The sequence below is a fragment of the Monodon monoceros genome, unplaced genomic scaffold (assembly GCF_005190385.1).
Source record: "Monodon monoceros isolate NGI ecotype Baffin Bay Population unplaced genomic scaffold, NGI_Narwhal_1 Super_Scaffold_6, whole genome shotgun sequence".
In the NCBI taxonomy this organism is placed as follows: domain Eukaryota; kingdom Metazoa; phylum Chordata; class Mammalia; order Artiodactyla; family Monodontidae; genus Monodon; species Monodon monoceros.
The window spans coordinates 64860829-64877649 of record NW_021703783.1 but is presented as its reverse complement, the minus strand read 5'-3'; the positions used below and the strand labels follow the sequence as shown (position 1 = coordinate 64877649).

General features: G+C 34.5%; 1 protein-coding gene across 5 annotated transcripts in view; it reads right to left on the bottom strand.

Annotated features, from left to right (window-relative positions):
* TMTC2 (transmembrane and tetratricopeptide repeat containing 2) overlaps positions 1-16821 on the bottom strand; it is an 842237-nt gene that overhangs the window by 561658 nt on the left and 263758 nt on the right. The window lies entirely within an intron of this gene.

The window sequence follows — 16821 nt, the reverse complement described above, 5'->3', positions numbered from 1 at the left end:
TCATCCTGTTTATATTCCACACATTTTCAGATTCTGTGGCAAGTACTCTCATCCGTTACCTCATTTGATTCCCCAAAAGTCACCATCATGTCTATTTCACAGATGAGAAAACTTGTGTTTGGAGAAATTAAGTGAAATGCCTAAAAGTCAAAAATGTAGTACATGATAAAGGTTTGACTTTTTTTTTTGATTTTTTTTTTTTTTAACTTAGAAACATCTAACTCCCAAGAATATGTGCTTTGTCATCATTTCTTTTTTTATTTTTAAGGTTGGGTCTTTCTTATGTACAATCATTTGTTCTTTTTTATTCACATTCATTCATTCCTTCAGACACTCAAGTATTTACAGAATAACTACTAATTGGAGAGTATTATGCAGGACCTAGACAACAGAAGTTCAAGGTCCTACCCTCTAAGGTTGACAACCTTGTTGAGAAAAGTAAGATTAAATGAAGGAGTTAAAAATATTTGGGTTTAAGCATTGGTGCTAGATTTTAGTTTTTTTCAGAAATTATTTGCATTTTGTATTTTAACGAGTAAATAAAATTTACCAGTTTCCTTTGGAAAATCCAGTGAATATATGACAGTTATTTAGCACGCCCATCACCATGTGCAAAGCTAGTCTAAGGCCTTTCAGCCATCAGCTGTTACTTTCAAATTACACAAACTTTGCCCACCAAACAGCATTTCACTAACAGCCAAGCAAGAGAAAAAAATTGGAAATAAAGCCAAAAGTGTATCAGTTGCCCGCTTATTATCATCCCTCTCTCCCTTCCATGCTCATAGTATGGAAGAATATTCACCTGATGGTAAAAGTATATTTTAAGATGATTTGTGTATTTAAGTTAAATATTATAGTTATAATAAACACTGCAAATGTTGAAGCTACTTAATTTCTGAGACCACCAACAGACTGGTGACCTGCATTATTTTTCAAGCACACTTTTATAGCTTAACTAATCATAATTATGATGGCTTTTTCCATTTAGAGGAATAATCAGAGGCTTTTCCTAAATGTGTTACCCACACTGGTTGTACATCTTTGCTTCAAAGGAAGAGCTAGCTTCCTTTTATTTTAATCAAATTCTTTTTGCATTAGCACAGCATTGTCAATAGAAATATGTCTGATGAATTGAATTGATTTGCGTCTCCTGACCTTTTGAGTGCCCTTTGCTTGACCGGTTAGTAAAAATATTGGTGACAAATTATATGTAACATGCACAAAAATGTAGGTACCACTCACACACATCTATGTGCTTCTAGTTCTGAGAAAAGTCACTAAACTATATTATCATAAAAATGATAGCTCAAAATAATATTTTTTTCCTAAAGCTTAAAATGTGTTCGCATTTAAGAAGAATTTGGTTAGATTTAATCAAATGCTCAGGGTGAGATGCAAGAAATCCTGAAGCAAAGACCAAAAACTAGAATAAAATATACAAAATATTCATAGTTGTTAGAGTGGTAGGATTAGGCATGGATTTAAAAATTTTTTTACGTTTCTGCGATAATTATATTTTTTAATTATAATATCTCCTAATAAGTGAAACAATGTCATAAATTTTCTTTTTGGCATGTTGAACTAATAAATATTTCCAAACAAAACAAATAGTAATTTTCCTTAGGGAGAGTGAACCACTTCTTCATACTAAAACGATACTAGATATGATTTATATAACAGAAAAGATGCACAATCCTGAATATTAAAAATTGTAAAGCAATTAATGATAAACCAAATCCAACTATTTATCTCTAAAAGGGAAACTAAAGCCAGAAGAAAACACATACTAATTTCAGAGTTAGAGCTGAAAGATGGGTCTGCATTATAGGTTCTGTTTGGAATTCACCTGAAATTCTACTTTGGGTCTTCAAGTGCTCATAGATCACTTTTTAGAAGTTCTACAATCATTGCATTTAATATGGCTTCTACTTTTCATTCATTAAAAATTCAACTAACTTGTAGAATAGTAACAGGTAAGCTGCCTGTACAGAAAGAGAGTGCATGAGAACCCCAATTCCAGAGTGCTTTCGAGATTCATATCTTTATATTTAAGTGTCTGATTTTTTAAAAATCATTTCAGAAAGTGCACTATTTTTTTCCAAGTCAGAAATCTATCATGATTAAAACCCATTTTGAAGTGAAATATTATTAATTTGCTAACTACTTAGGTTGAACTATTTTGTTCAGTAAGAACTCATAAGCAACTTATTAAGTTGTAAAGCTTGTGAGGTGGGGAAATACCAAAGGACCACAAATAAGAAATATAATGCCATAATGCATCTTGGCAAGTATATGAAAAATGTAAATAACTAGCTTACTTAGGTACTGTTCATTACAACTTAGAAAAACTTCATGTAACCATTCAGTGCATCTCAGTAATAACACTGACAATAACATTCATTGAATGTTTATTACAAAATAGGGTAGCAAGCTATAGGGAGCAAATGTCTGACTTACATGCAGCCACTCCTCCCACTCTATACCTTTGGGCACACAGAATGTTTTCTCACTTAGCCCCACAAGGGGCCTTAACGCATCACCCTCATTCAGCCAGTACTAACTTTTCAAATTAGGTTTATGAGATGAAACATATTTTCAATCTCTACATTAGTTGCTTATGTATCTCATTTTTTTAATTACGGAACATCCTTAATTACCTGGATTTTACAGATAAGAAAATTGAAAAGCACAGTGGCTAAATCAAACACTTTGTGACTAAATGTAGAACGTGGTAAAACTGAAACACTAAATGTAGAACGTGGTAAAACTGCAATTCAAACCCAGGACGAGCTGACCTCAGTGCATTGCTAACCTGTTGGTAGTGAACAATCACAAACTTTCCAAGTCTCCAGCTCAGGTGAAAATTATACTCTGCCTCACTCACGGAAAATTGTTTTCTAGCTTATGATACACTGGCCATCAAGTTCATTTCACTTTGCCTTGGGCTTCTCTATTGAATTAAAGGAATAAGGAAGAGCAATAATAATCCATGGTTGACCTTTAAAAACGTTTCTGCCTCATACTTTATTCAATTATTAAGATGGAAATATGTAGCATATAAGATGTACTTTAGTCCTAAGGTTAACCTTAACACAAAACAGCCCATAAAAGTGGTAATAAAATCAAGATGCAAAACCTAAAATGCAAGAAAATGATCATGGATGAATTTAAATGTGTTTAAAAGGCAACTCAATAAAGATTCAGGCAACAAACAATACAAGCCCAAGTACTTGTTATTTACCTGGCACTGCCAAGGTAGGAGTCTCATATTTCTCATTTCTAATTCATACAAGGGGTTAGAACACTCATTTGTGAATGTGGAGGAAGGTACAGGAATAATAAGTCACTTGAACAGTTAACAATCCTATCTTAAAAGGTGTGAATGCCTCGAAAGCCCATACTTTTTGCCAATGCATCAAGCTACCTACTATATAAAGTTTATTACTTATTGAATACCTACTAAAGTATTATATATATACATTTTTTGGAGTATAGTTGCTTTACAGTGTTGTGTTAGTTTCTGCTGTACAATGAAGTGAATCAGCTATATGTATACATATATCCCCTCTCTCTTGGGCCTCCATCCCACTCCCCCCCCCATTATCTTTATACTTTTTACATTATTCCTACACTCTAATTAGTATTGGTCTCATCTTACAAACGAAGTGACTATGGGTTATTGAGCTTAACCAACTTGCTCAGTGTTCAAAAACAAGCAAATGACAGGTTCAGGATTCAGATTGAATTCTCTCTTTTTCTTTCTACTATTCCACTCTGTCCAAATACTATAAAAAAATAATTAGAGAAGGGATAAAATAACTGCAAAAAGTGCCATCAGTGGATTCAGTTAGGAGAGAATGGTATACATGTAATCCTTCAAGCTTGATTAAAATATTAAAATCATAAAAATTCCATTAAGGAAATGGCCACAGGAAAAGAAAGTTCAGTAAATTCAATAAGAAAGGGAATGAAGATACTTGATCGGGAATGGGGTAGAGGGAGGAGAGTTAAGTCATCTTCTCTGGTACTATAATTCTTCTTAACTTACAATAATAGAAAAAAAATGTTTATACTACCCAGGAGGAAAGAAGCAATGATGACTATTTTTCTTTCTCACCCTACATACACACACACAAAAATGACATAATAGAGGTACTTTCGTAAGAATTCAAAGATCTGCAGTGTGATGATGTAGTGATCAGGTTCATCACCCAGATTTATTTCCAATTCACTCACAGACAAAAGGGATTTCGATGTCTCCAGGCTGGCTTCGGGCAGATATAAACCAGTTTCAGATGTAGAACAAATAATGTCACTCTTCCTCCCTAAAAAGCCCTGAATCTAAATAATCCAGGCAAAGACTAACTCCTTAAAGGAAAGAAAGCTGGATTATTGATGATGTAAGAGTCCAGATCTCACTAATTTTCATGTTTCAAGTTACTGGACAGCTCCAGCTACCAGATAAAGAATAGAGCATGTAGGGGTACATACTACCCCTATATGCCAGTGTTACCTTTTGTTTCTCCTGTCCTTGCTCAAGAGAATATATTTCTATGTTAAGATTCAGTTTAGATTCCCTATTTTTTTTCAGCTTCATTTAGATATATAAGTGGCATACAGCACTGTAAAAGTTTAAGGTGTACAGCATTATGACTTGACATATATATTGTGAAATGATTACCACAGTAAGGTTAGTTAATACCCATCATGTCAGATGGATACAAAATAATGCTTTTTTCCCTGTTATGAGAACTTTGAGGATGTACTCCCTAATCAAATACATCATATAGCAGTGTAAACTACAGTCATCATGTTGTACATTACATCCCTAGTACGTCTTTGTCTTATAACTGGAGGTTTGTATCTTTTGACCACCTTATGCAATTCCTCCACCCTCCAAATTCCCTATTTTTTAAAATTTTTTAGTTTTTTTTGCGGTACGCGGGCCTCTCACTGTTGTGGCCTCTCCCGTTGCGGAGCACAGGCTCCAGACGTGCAGGCTCAGCAGCCATGGCTCACGGGCCCAGCCGCTCCGCGGCATGTGGGATCTTCCTGGACTGGGGCACGAACCTGTGTCCCCTGCATCGGCAGGCGTACTCTCAACCACTGCGCCACCAGGGAAGCCCTAATTTTTATTTGATATTGGAGTATAGTTGATTAACAATGTTGTGTTAGTTTCAGGTGTACAGCAAAGTGATTCAGTTATACATATACATGTATCTATTCTTTTTTGAATTCTTTTCCCATTTAGGTTATTACAGAATATTGCGCAGAGTTCCCTGTGCTATACAGTAGGTCCTTGTTGGTTATCTATTTTAAATAAAGCAATGTGTACATGTCAATCCCAAACTCCCAATCTATCCCTCCTCCCCAACTTAAAATTTTTTTGACCACATGTACCAAAAGTAATCACCCCTTTCTCAATTCTTACAGTAATTGTTAAATCTCTTTTTAAAAATGCTTAAATAGGGACTTCCCTGGTGGTCCAGTGGTTAAGACTCCACGCTCCCAATGCAGGGGGCAGAGGTTCGATCCCTGGTCAGGGAACTAAGATCCCGCATGCCACATGTCTCAGGCAAAAAAAAAAAATTTCTTAAATGCATATCTTTCATATCAATTTAGGTTAGCCAACATGGATAATGCATATGATGGTAAACCTAAAGGCTAATGAGGTATCATTCATTCCTGCCTTCATGGTACTTACAATCTTCTGAGAGAAATATATTTATCAGTATTTTCCAAAGTTTGATTTTCAGGTGCACATGAAACACAAAAAATTTTTTTAAATTTAGTACTCATAAATTACATTTAATCTGTGTTTAAAAATGTGATTTCATAGATATGTTTTAGAATGAAGAAAATTATCAAGTAAATAATAAAACAGATGGTAAGTGGTCATGAGCAAAATCACAGTGAACAATGGAACATGAGTGCAAAAGGTGTGAACAACACTGAATTGCATGTGCCTAGCTGTAAGTTGAGAAGTTCTAAAAGTTTCAGAAGAATGTTTGTAAAATACAGTGACACCAGCACACTGGGGAGAAATGCTAACTTTGTAAAAGGGCTCACGTAGGTTATAGCGTTTTTCTGGCCTGTAAAGAATAGGCGCATTCAGAAAATAGCCCTACATGATTTCTAGCAGGCTTTCTGCTGCTGATATGGTGAAAGCATCTGATTGTCAATATTGCAAGTGTTTTAGGATACTTTGCCTGAAGGTCAGGCATTCTATGGTAATCTGTCTAATTTCTAAACTCTCCCAGCTTAAGGACTTGGCTGGTCACTAACGTAATCATTCCATTTTTAAGAAATGCTTCTATTCCATTTAAGATATCAGGTTTCTTTTGTTTTCTTTATTTTGGCTGCATCGGGTCTTCGTTGCTGTGCGCGGGCTTTCTCTAGTTGCGGTGAGCGGGGTCTACTCTTCGTTGTGGTGCGCGGTCTTCTCACTGTGGTGGCTTCTCTTGTTGCAGAGCACGGGCTTTAGGCGTGCGGGCTTCAGTAGTTGTGGCGCACAGGCTTAGCTGCTCCGCGGCATGTGGGATCTTCCTGGACCAGGGCTTGAAGCCGTGTCCCCTGCATTGGCAGGCGGATTCTTAACCAATGTGCCACCAGGGAAGTCTTATATTGATGGTTTTTATAAGTAGTGTTTTCCTGTGCTGGTCATTTTTCTTTTAATGAGCACTTTACCCATCTTCAAGTTTATGATTTTTTTTTATATGTTACTTTTAATTCTTTCCTTAGGAACTAATTTTGCCACATAATTTTAAAATGAAATAAACACATTTTAATTAATTGATTGATTAACTTGGTTTGTCCATCTACCTGTTGAAATTATTTATAATTATGATGTAGCACAGAATTATGAATTATATACCAAAAGAGTAATTAGATGTCTGGGTTTCTAATTCTTACTTTTCCATTAAAACTTTGTATGGCTATAGACAAACAGGTTATTTGACAAGACCTTCGTTTATCATCCACAAAATGAGGGGCTAAGACTAAATAACTCCTTAATCCCCTAAATTATATGATCATTTGTAGATTCATCACTGTCCAGGAATTTACAGTCATTTCATAAACCAGTGACAATATCCTAGTTAGTTTAAAAAGGAACTGTCATATTCATGGATTTTCTAGATGATCTACTCAAGAATGACTAGCCCAAGTCCTGATTAATCCTTTCATTTTTTTAATATTTATATTTATTATCTAATTACTAACATATCTACTCATTGTAGAAAATCTGAAAGATAATAATTTTAATCAGATGAATCCCATCACTCATAGTGATTGGTAAAGTTTTGGTGTTTTTCCAGAATTTATTTTATATTTTGAAAAAAATCAATTTTAAGTAAAATATTTTGCTAGTTTTAAATATTTAGGTTCCTTCTAGCATTTTAAAACTATATTAAAAAGTATGATAAATTTTCCAAAATTATATTTTCTCATTCAAGATCAATTTTTTGTGTATTCAAATTCCCCTCCCAATTTTTTTGCAGGTACTACACCTACTTCAGCAATTATCATCCTTCTTTGTAATTACCTTTTTAAAAAAATTTTTATCTTATTATCTTAGAATACATATATAGAATTCTTGAACTAATGAAAATGCATATATTTTCACAAATTTTTTTAAATAAAATTTTAACCAGCAATTTTTAAAAATTGTGGGTCACTGTTTAATGGTTTTAAACCATTTTTTAAACCATCTTTAATTAAGATATTTATCTTTTCCCTATAATAGGCAAAAGATGGTAATAGCTTTTCATTTCAGACTATTTTAATTTTTACATATGCAAATCAAGTTGACTTTTCCTTTGTAGTTTAATCACTATCTATTTTGCACAGAATTATTCTCCATTATAGGGACATATATTCTCTTCTACTTATATAGTTTTGTTATTAAAATTAGCTATTTATTCTACATGAAATACATTTTACCATATGGTGTGAGGCAGATATCTAATTTTATTGTTTCCAAACATTTAATCAATTCTCCCAGATCAGCTTTTATAAAAACTCCCTTCCCTCAATCATATTTAATTCCACATCTATTATCTATAAAGATTTAGTAAATTTTGATCTGTTTCTGGGGTCTCCATTCTGTCCTACTAGGCAGATTTTCTGTTTTTATGCCAGGACAACACTGCTCTAATTACTGTAGCTTCTATTGATACTAATATTTTAATATCAAGTACAGCAAGTCTCACCCATTATTCTTCTCTAAACCTTCTTGGTTCTATTTTCCTGTTAAATCTACCAGATAAACTTTAGAATGATTTTGTCAAATTTTTGATAAATTTTTGAGATGTTTATTGCTATTGAACTATAATCCAGGGATCAATTAAAGATGGCAGTTTTTACAAAATTGACTTTTCCTATTTAAAATTATACTCAATTCTTCATTTATTCCAACTCCTGTCTGTCCCCCATCTTTTTAATGTATCTATAGGACTTACCTCACCAATTATAATCTTCCTGATCTTAAATTAGACTATGAGATGTGTAGAGCCCGAGAGAAAACACTTCATCTCTTTATCTGTCCTCCAACCTAAGTTCAGAAGTGGCTCCACAGAGTCTTGATAAATATCTGAGAAATAATTGATCACATTATGTATCAACTTGAATTTAGATGTTACATTTTTGCCTAGTATGTCACTGAAGAAAAATTTCCAAGTAACTTCTTTTTCTAGAATCTATAGGTCGGACAGAACCACATGACATCAGGAGCCTATTATGTCAAGAGTTTAACTTGCTGTGATTTTAATTCTCACTTTTTACTTCAAGGTATTAGCATTAACATAGAAACATTAGGGAGTCTGGCCTTTATTTATTTATGTCATAAACTTGCTGTAACTATTGGCTGTCAAATTTTGTGAATCTTTTGTATTTCCATCCTAATATCTTCCTCAGCCTTATGGTATCATAAAGATGACAGAGTCCAGTTACCTTAGATATATTAGTCCTGATTGGAAATCCTTAAGAGGTAGTGAACAGAGCAGGCAAAGACAAAGACAAAAATTAAAATGATTACAGAAATTAGGAAGGCTACTTAGTATCTGACAACAGACTTTAACAATTATAACTTCTTCCTTTGGGGCGGAGTGATTGGAAGTAAATGAAATATAATCCAAGTCTTAAACTGAGGGTTATGAATAGGTTCAATACATAATTCTTTAGCAAGTCCTTACAGCACCAAACTTAAGGGGAAACCCTTGAAGTCAGAAAGGGTAGTTTTAAAGCAAAGAGAGGAAATGCAGGGGAAAAAAATGAAAATGTGTTTCATTAAGTAAAAACACAAATCATGAAGAAAGAGGTTAAACTTCAGTGAAAGTTAAAAAGGTTCCTAATACCTAGTGTTATATACCGGAAACATCTGATGTACCATCAAAATTTAACTTGGAAAATAGCCAGGAGCCTATGTTACTATGTCTCTTTTTGCAACTGGGGATCCTGAAGTTCTCTAGGCTAATCAATTTCCTTTATGTTTTCAAGGAAATAAATCACTAAGAGCAATCAATCAACAAATGTTGGAGACAATCCCATAAAATGTTCAGATTTTCCAAAAAAAGAGAAAGTGAGACTGTGTGTGTGTGTCTGTGTGTCCCTGTGTATGTTGGAGGTGATGATCCGCTCCCAAAAAATATAATACTGTCGTCAAGAGAATTACAATGCAATAAAATAAAACGGCTTAATACAACTGAAATATTTAGGGAATACTAAAAATATATGCAAGGAATTTCTAAATTGTGTTTAGAAAAACCCAAAGCTTACACCAGAAAAAAGAAAAAAGAATGAGTAAATGTTATACTAGCTTGGAAAGAATTAATGAAAATAATAGTATTCAGAGAAATAGGATATAAATATTTGCAGGAAGACATCAGAATAGAATAATAAAAGCATTTTCAGTTTTATACACGTCTTCTTAGGATTACATTTCATATGTATTCCTGGATCAAGCAATATGTCTCTATAATATGTAATGAATAATATATTTTATATTATAAATTTTTATATTAATGTTAATTACTAAGATATATCAAAAATTTAAAAATTCATTCTATTTTTAATGAATACTTAAAAATAAGATTCTACAACAGCTCACAGAACCCCATACTCATAATTTACATGTTGGCAAAAAAGAGACTTGTAATCTGGAACAAAACTTTGCATGTTCTATTTTAATGCTTTATTCAATTGAATATGACAATAGCTTCACTCAGTGTAAATAAAATCACAACTAAGTAACAGTTCATGCGGGAGTTAAATAAGATTTTCACGTAGGAAACAACTTTTCCCTACCTATTAGGAAAAGCCGATATAAATACACACAGAGCAAAGTATGTACAATTAGTAATGTATTTAATTTTTAACTTCATTTGTATTACTGGCCTATTCTAAATATGTGCAACAAATTATTGTTTTCTTGACATTGATTTTCAAGATTGTATCCTTCATACAAGATTTTCTTCTTCCTCATGATTATGTCCATTTCATCTCAATGTCATCAAAATTGGCATCTTTTAAGAATGAAATTTAGTTAATTTTCCAAGTATAACATAGCATCACTTTAATCTTCTGAGAACAATCCAGCCCATATTTATTACTGAGTAAAAGATTCACTCCGTGGATAGTGCCCAATAAGAGAGTAAAATATACACTTTTTTTTTCTCATTTATTTCTATTGAAGCCTCAGAAAACATATTTTTCAAGCAGAACATATTGAAATTATTTGGGAATCAGAGAATAAGGATATAATTAGGTATTACTTTGAATATATTCATTTCCTTATAACTCAATTTAAAAATAAAGTTTTTAAGTCTCAATCTTTTCCTTTACCACTAAACTGGCAAAAGTATGAATTAATGTAACAGGTGGGCTCATGTGATTTTAATAGCAGTGAAATATAATCAACTGTCTCATATCGTATTTCCAGGAAAGCAAGCAACATCTAGACCTAAGCATGATCCTTAGGCAATCCCAGCACTGGCATGAAAATGTTCAAACTCCCCATAGGGACCATGTATCTTCTGGTCCTGGGTTTAATTGAAACTTTAAACAAAATATATTACCTATTTAATGCAGCTGAACTGGAGGCTGGCCTTTGTAGTGTATGTAACGCCTAGCAAATTAATGTCTGTAACCATAGTACATAATGTAGAATTTATATCAAGCGTGAATGGTAAAAAGAAAAAATAAATAAACCACTACAGCTTTATAATGAGAAATGAACTTTTAGGAGCAAATTGTGTACATACATTTTATATATTTATTCTTTTTGATATGCAGCCCAAAGCTCATATTTCCTTATCTTATTGGCTCCATATCTTACAAAATGAATTTCTAAAATCTCCTGGCCCTGGTCTTATCCTTTCTTTCTCCTGGTCTTGTCCTTTCTGACGAATGAAACATGAAAATGCAGTGAAAAGATTTATCTTAAAAATTAGAAGTTAATATTCTTGTAGAGGTACACAGATCAATGGCTAATCCAGTTATACAGTCGTATCATATTTGAAGGGCTGACACACAGATTTTCAAGAGCACCAAAGGAAGCAATCATAGGAAAATCACCAGAACTCAAAATAGGGGAAGCAGGTGGTATAAAAAGCTTAACACTACTGGAGTGTTAATGCTTCCACACTTGAAAGATGTGAAGTTCAAATCTCACACAGTTAAAAACCATTTCTTTCACAGTCAGCATGCTAAATGCCTTGAGCAATCCACTTTAGAACCACCAGTCATAGAAGAAAACATTAAGCATGTAACTGACCTATCAAAAATTTACTCTGAATATTTCTATTCTAAATATATTCTGGAACAAAGTGAGGTCAACACATACACACACACGCAAATGTGCACACTAGAAAAATCCAACAAAAAGAAATTATGCACTAAAAAACCAACCATACAGAGGCTGAGAGAAAAGCAGACTTCTCTGACAGCCAACCTACTAAACTGAATTCAGCATAGAGTATACATCCTTCGAGTAGAGTTAGGATAAATTTACAAGTGAGAATTTTTGTGTTTTGTTGTCAGGAGGTACATTTGACATCTTCTTTGTCAGTTCTTACTTAAATGAGAGTAAGGAATCTAAAGGTCCCTGGTAGCCATTTATGACAAAACTTTTTCATTCCACAAGTTTCTTTCTCAAAAACACAAATTCTAAAATTTGGACAAGCTCTTTACTCTAAAAATTGTATAATAAATTCACTGTGTCTCCTATTTATTGGTTCTTTCACCATTCTCTCTAACTAGCTCAATGAAATTGGGGAAATCTCTCATAATTGAAGAGCCGTTTTCACAAAACTGAAAATTAAGTCAAAAGAGTCCTTTTTTATGAGAGAATGTGAGGAAAAAGCATCTTGTCAATTTTAAACCTATGTAAGTAAAAGACTTGTTAGTTGCAGGCTGATGGAGGAAAATATATTTTCCAATAATGAGCTAGGATTTCATAAGTAACAGGGATGTGTATAAAAAAAGATCTAGGAATTATCAGAAATAAGAGAATCAAATGGTAAGATCAAAATAAAGGCAAATGAGGTAATAAATAGCAATGATCATTATCATGGAATTCCCCTGGAAGAATGTAACCTCTCCCTAAGATAAAAGCATGTTACCTATAGACACATATTTTTTAAAGAACAAGGATATATAAATATATGTGCAAATTGTGACACTAGTGTCACATCAAAAAAAAAAAAAGCTTGAGATTTTTGTTTTGTTTGTTTTGGTTTGTTTGGTCCAGTCAACACAGTAGGCCTACAAAGTTATAAACAAAATATTCTCGAGGTTAGAGTAATACAATTATCCATTTCATTTATAGGCATTTACTTATTAAGGAAAGATACTAAAGAGCACTAGACCAACTGTGAAATCACTTACAAAGTTCTATGAGAGCAGAAACCATATGGACTATTTCCATTTCATCCTACCACCACTATACGCACCCGCCAACTCAGGACCTGTGACTTAAAGATTTTTTTTTTTTTTTGCACACAGAGGTTATTCTAAACATAGTGATTGCAGACTGCAACACCAAGGCTGTAACTCTAGATTCCTACTCCATGAATACATCGTGGCTTTTTGTTCTCAAGATATATTACCAAGATGAAATGGCCTAAATTGCTTATATATTATAATTAAACCCAACAATCACTTTGCATTGAGAAAGCCAAGTAATTTTATATTAAATAGTAAATAGGCTTAAAATGACCTTTGGGATTGGAAGGGCTCAAACTGATAAAATTGAAAGCTACAGCCTATTTTAGTTTCCCATAATCTCTTAGGATTATTCAAAAGCAATGCTTAAGTATACATAGTAAGGGAAATAAACAATTACAGAGAAAGAAGAGAAAAAATGAGGGTGGTTAAAAATTAACCTACATTAAAAGAATTTTAATATCCTACATTTCATGCATCTGTAATGAAACCACAATTTTGTAGGTGTTGAAAGGTGATGAAAAGGTTTTTAATATATATTTGGACGAGGAATGATATCTATATCCATATATCTATATATCTATATCTACACATAGATATATATGCTGGCTTTTAAATGGGTAAAGATAAGCTATATTGACATAGTGAAGAACGTGCCAATTTTGGCAATACAGAAGGACTGAATACAAAAGGCATTTAAATTTAAATCAGTAGACTACACTTCTGGTTCTAACACAAACTGTGTAATCCTAAACAGATCAACCTAACTCTTTGTAGGTCCTTTTCTTCTCCTGTGTTTCCCACTTAGTAAAGTTCCTTTAGCATTTGTTGTAGAGCTGGTTAGGTGGTGCTGAATTCTCTTAGCTTTTGCTTGTCTGTAAAGCTTTTGATTTCTCCATCGAATCTGAATGAGATCCTTGCCGGTAGAGTAATCTTGGTTGTAGGTTCTTCCCTTTCATCACTTTAAGTATATCATGCCACTCCCTTCTGGCTTGTAGAGTTTCTGCTGAGAAATCAGCTGTTAACCTTATGGGAGTTCCCTTGTATGTTATTTGTCGTTTTTCCCTTGCTGCTTTCAAGAATTTTTCGTTGTCTTTAATTTTTGCCAATTTGATTCCTGTGTTTCTTCGCGTGTTTCTCCATGGGTTTATCCTGTATGGGACTCGCTGCGTTTCCTGGACTTGGGTGGCTATTTCCTTTCCCACGTTAGGGAAGTTTTCGACTATAATCTCTTCAAATATTTTCTTGGGTCCTTTCTCTCTCTCTTCTTCTGGGACCTCTATAATGCAAATGTTGTTGCGTTTAATGTTGTCCCAGAGGTCTCTTAGGCTGTCTTCATTTCTTTTCATTCTTTTATCTTTATTCTGTTCCACAGCTGTGAATTCCACCGTTCTGTCTTCCAGGTTACATATCCATTATTCTGCCTCAGTTATTCTGCTATTGATTCCTTCTAGTGTAGTTCTCATTTCAGTTATTGTATTGTTCATCTCTGTTTGTTTGTTCTTTAATTCTTCTAGGTCTTTGTTAAACATTTCTTGTATCTTCTCGATCTTTGCCTCCATTGTTTTTTGGAGGTCCTGGATCATCTTCACTATCATTATTCTGAATTCTTTTTCTGGAAGGTTGCCTATCTCCACTTCAGTTAGTTGTTTTTCTGGGGTTTTATCTTGTTCCTTCATCTGGTACATAGCCCTCTGCCTTTTCATCTTGTCTATCTTTCTGTGAATGTGGTTTTTGTTCCACAGGCTGCAGGACTGTAGTTCTTCTTGCTTCTGCTATCTGTCCTCTGGTGGATGAGGCTATCTAAGAGGCTTGTGAAGGTTTCCTGATGGGAAGGACTGGTGGTGGGTAGAGCTGACTGTTGCTCTGGTGGGCAGAGCTCAGTAAGACTTTAATCCACTTGACTGCTGAAGGGTGGGGCTGGGTTCCCTCCCTGTTGGTTGTTTGGCCTGAGGCAACCCAACACTGGAGCCTACCTGGGCTCTCTGGTGGGGTTAATGGCAGACTCTGGGAGGGCTCATGCCAAGGAGTACTTCCCAGAACTTCTGCTGCCAGTGTCCTTGTCCCCATGGTGAGCCACAGCCACACCCTGCCTCCGCAGGAGACCCTCCAACACTAGCAGGTAGGTCTGGTTCAGTCTCCTATGGGGTCACTGCTCCTTCCCTTGGGTCCTGATGCACACACTACTTTGTGTGTGCCCTCCAAGAGTGGAGTCTCCGTTTCCCCCAGTCCTGTTAAAGTCCCGCAATCAAATCCCACTAGCATTCAAAGTCTGATTCTCTAGGAATTCTTCCTCCCGTTGCTGGACCCCCAGGCTGGGAAGCCTGATGTGCGGCTCAGAACCTTCACTCCAGTGGGTGGACTTCTGTGGTATAAGTGTTCTCCAGTCTGTGAGTCACCCACCCAGCAGTTATGGGATTTGATTTTGCTGTGATTGTGCCCCTCCTACCGTCTCATTGTGGCTTCTCCTTTGTCTTTGGATGTGGGGTATCTTTTCTGGTGAGTTCCAGTGTCTTCCTGTCGATGACTGTCCAGCAGCTAGTTGTGATTCTGGTGTTCTCGCAAGAGGGAGTGAGAGCACGTCCTTCTACTCCGCCATCTTGGTTCAGGCTCAGATCAACCTAACTCTTTTGAGTGTTAATTTCTAGCTTGTAAAATAAAAGATTATGTTAGGAGGATTTTAAAGATATGAATCTTCCATCTCTAACATTCTATGATTCTAAAAAGCACTTACAATTTGAGAAGAAAAGAGGAGAAATTGAGATTCAATAAAGGTCTACAATAGGTATCAGAATAAAGAATAATTTTGATGAAGTCTAGGGGAAAAATATGTCATGACGGGAAAAGGAGAAGAAACTCTAACATAAATATGACAATTTCAATTTAAAGGGAATACTCTATTAATGGAATTAAATTAATTGGGCATTAACTAAGTATGCTGTTTCACTTTTGGTTAATGCAGTTAATGATAAAAGATGGATTTTGACTGTGGTTGTTGAGAGATAAGGGGAAATGGACTTCGAGAAAAAACGCAGCAATTCTAGACAGGACAGAACCAAACAGAATCCCGTTGGTGACTCCAAGGCCATCAGTACGTCAAAACTGTATCTATAGGGAAATCAGATTTATATTGGTAAATACAGAAAGAACTGCCAGAGAGAATACAAGGAGTGACTTCTGGAGTTTAAAGCCTACAGAAAGGATAATGATTACAATGGAAGGTAAATGTTACGAAACACTTACTAGGTTGGGCATTTGGTCCAACGTGCTTTACCTTCATTATCTCACTCAATCCTCAAACTGACACTACCATTACAAGCACATTATGGATGGGGAAACTGAGGCTTCAGTTAAGTAATTTACCCAACGTCACTCAGGTGTTAAGCGTCAGAGCCATAATTTGAACCTGGGCTATCTGACTTCAGACTATACTGAATCTCCACTGAATCCAACCCATTCTCTCAAGAGGAAACTGAGGTCCACAACTGGCTAGGAGCAATTTTAACAGTTATTGTGTGATTTGGCCTCTTAACATTTCATGTATTTTCATACCTTAATAATTATAACTGCCACCTAGGTGAAACTTTAATTTTTGTTTATAAAAGTCATATATAGTGTCTTTTAAAATATGATTCGTACATGCTCGTAAATTCACTTAATTTTGGATGGGACGATACTCCTCAATTATTGTTACTCAATCACCTTGATCCTATGAAATCAAAGAGAATAATGAGAATGTATTTTTAAATAGACTTTTAAGTTTACTTATAAATTATCACAATAAAAACTAAGTCTTATGATAAAATATAGAAAAATTTAAGTTGGGAAGCAAGTAATAATCGATAATCAAACTTGTTATTTTCTATTAATACACAAATGCGA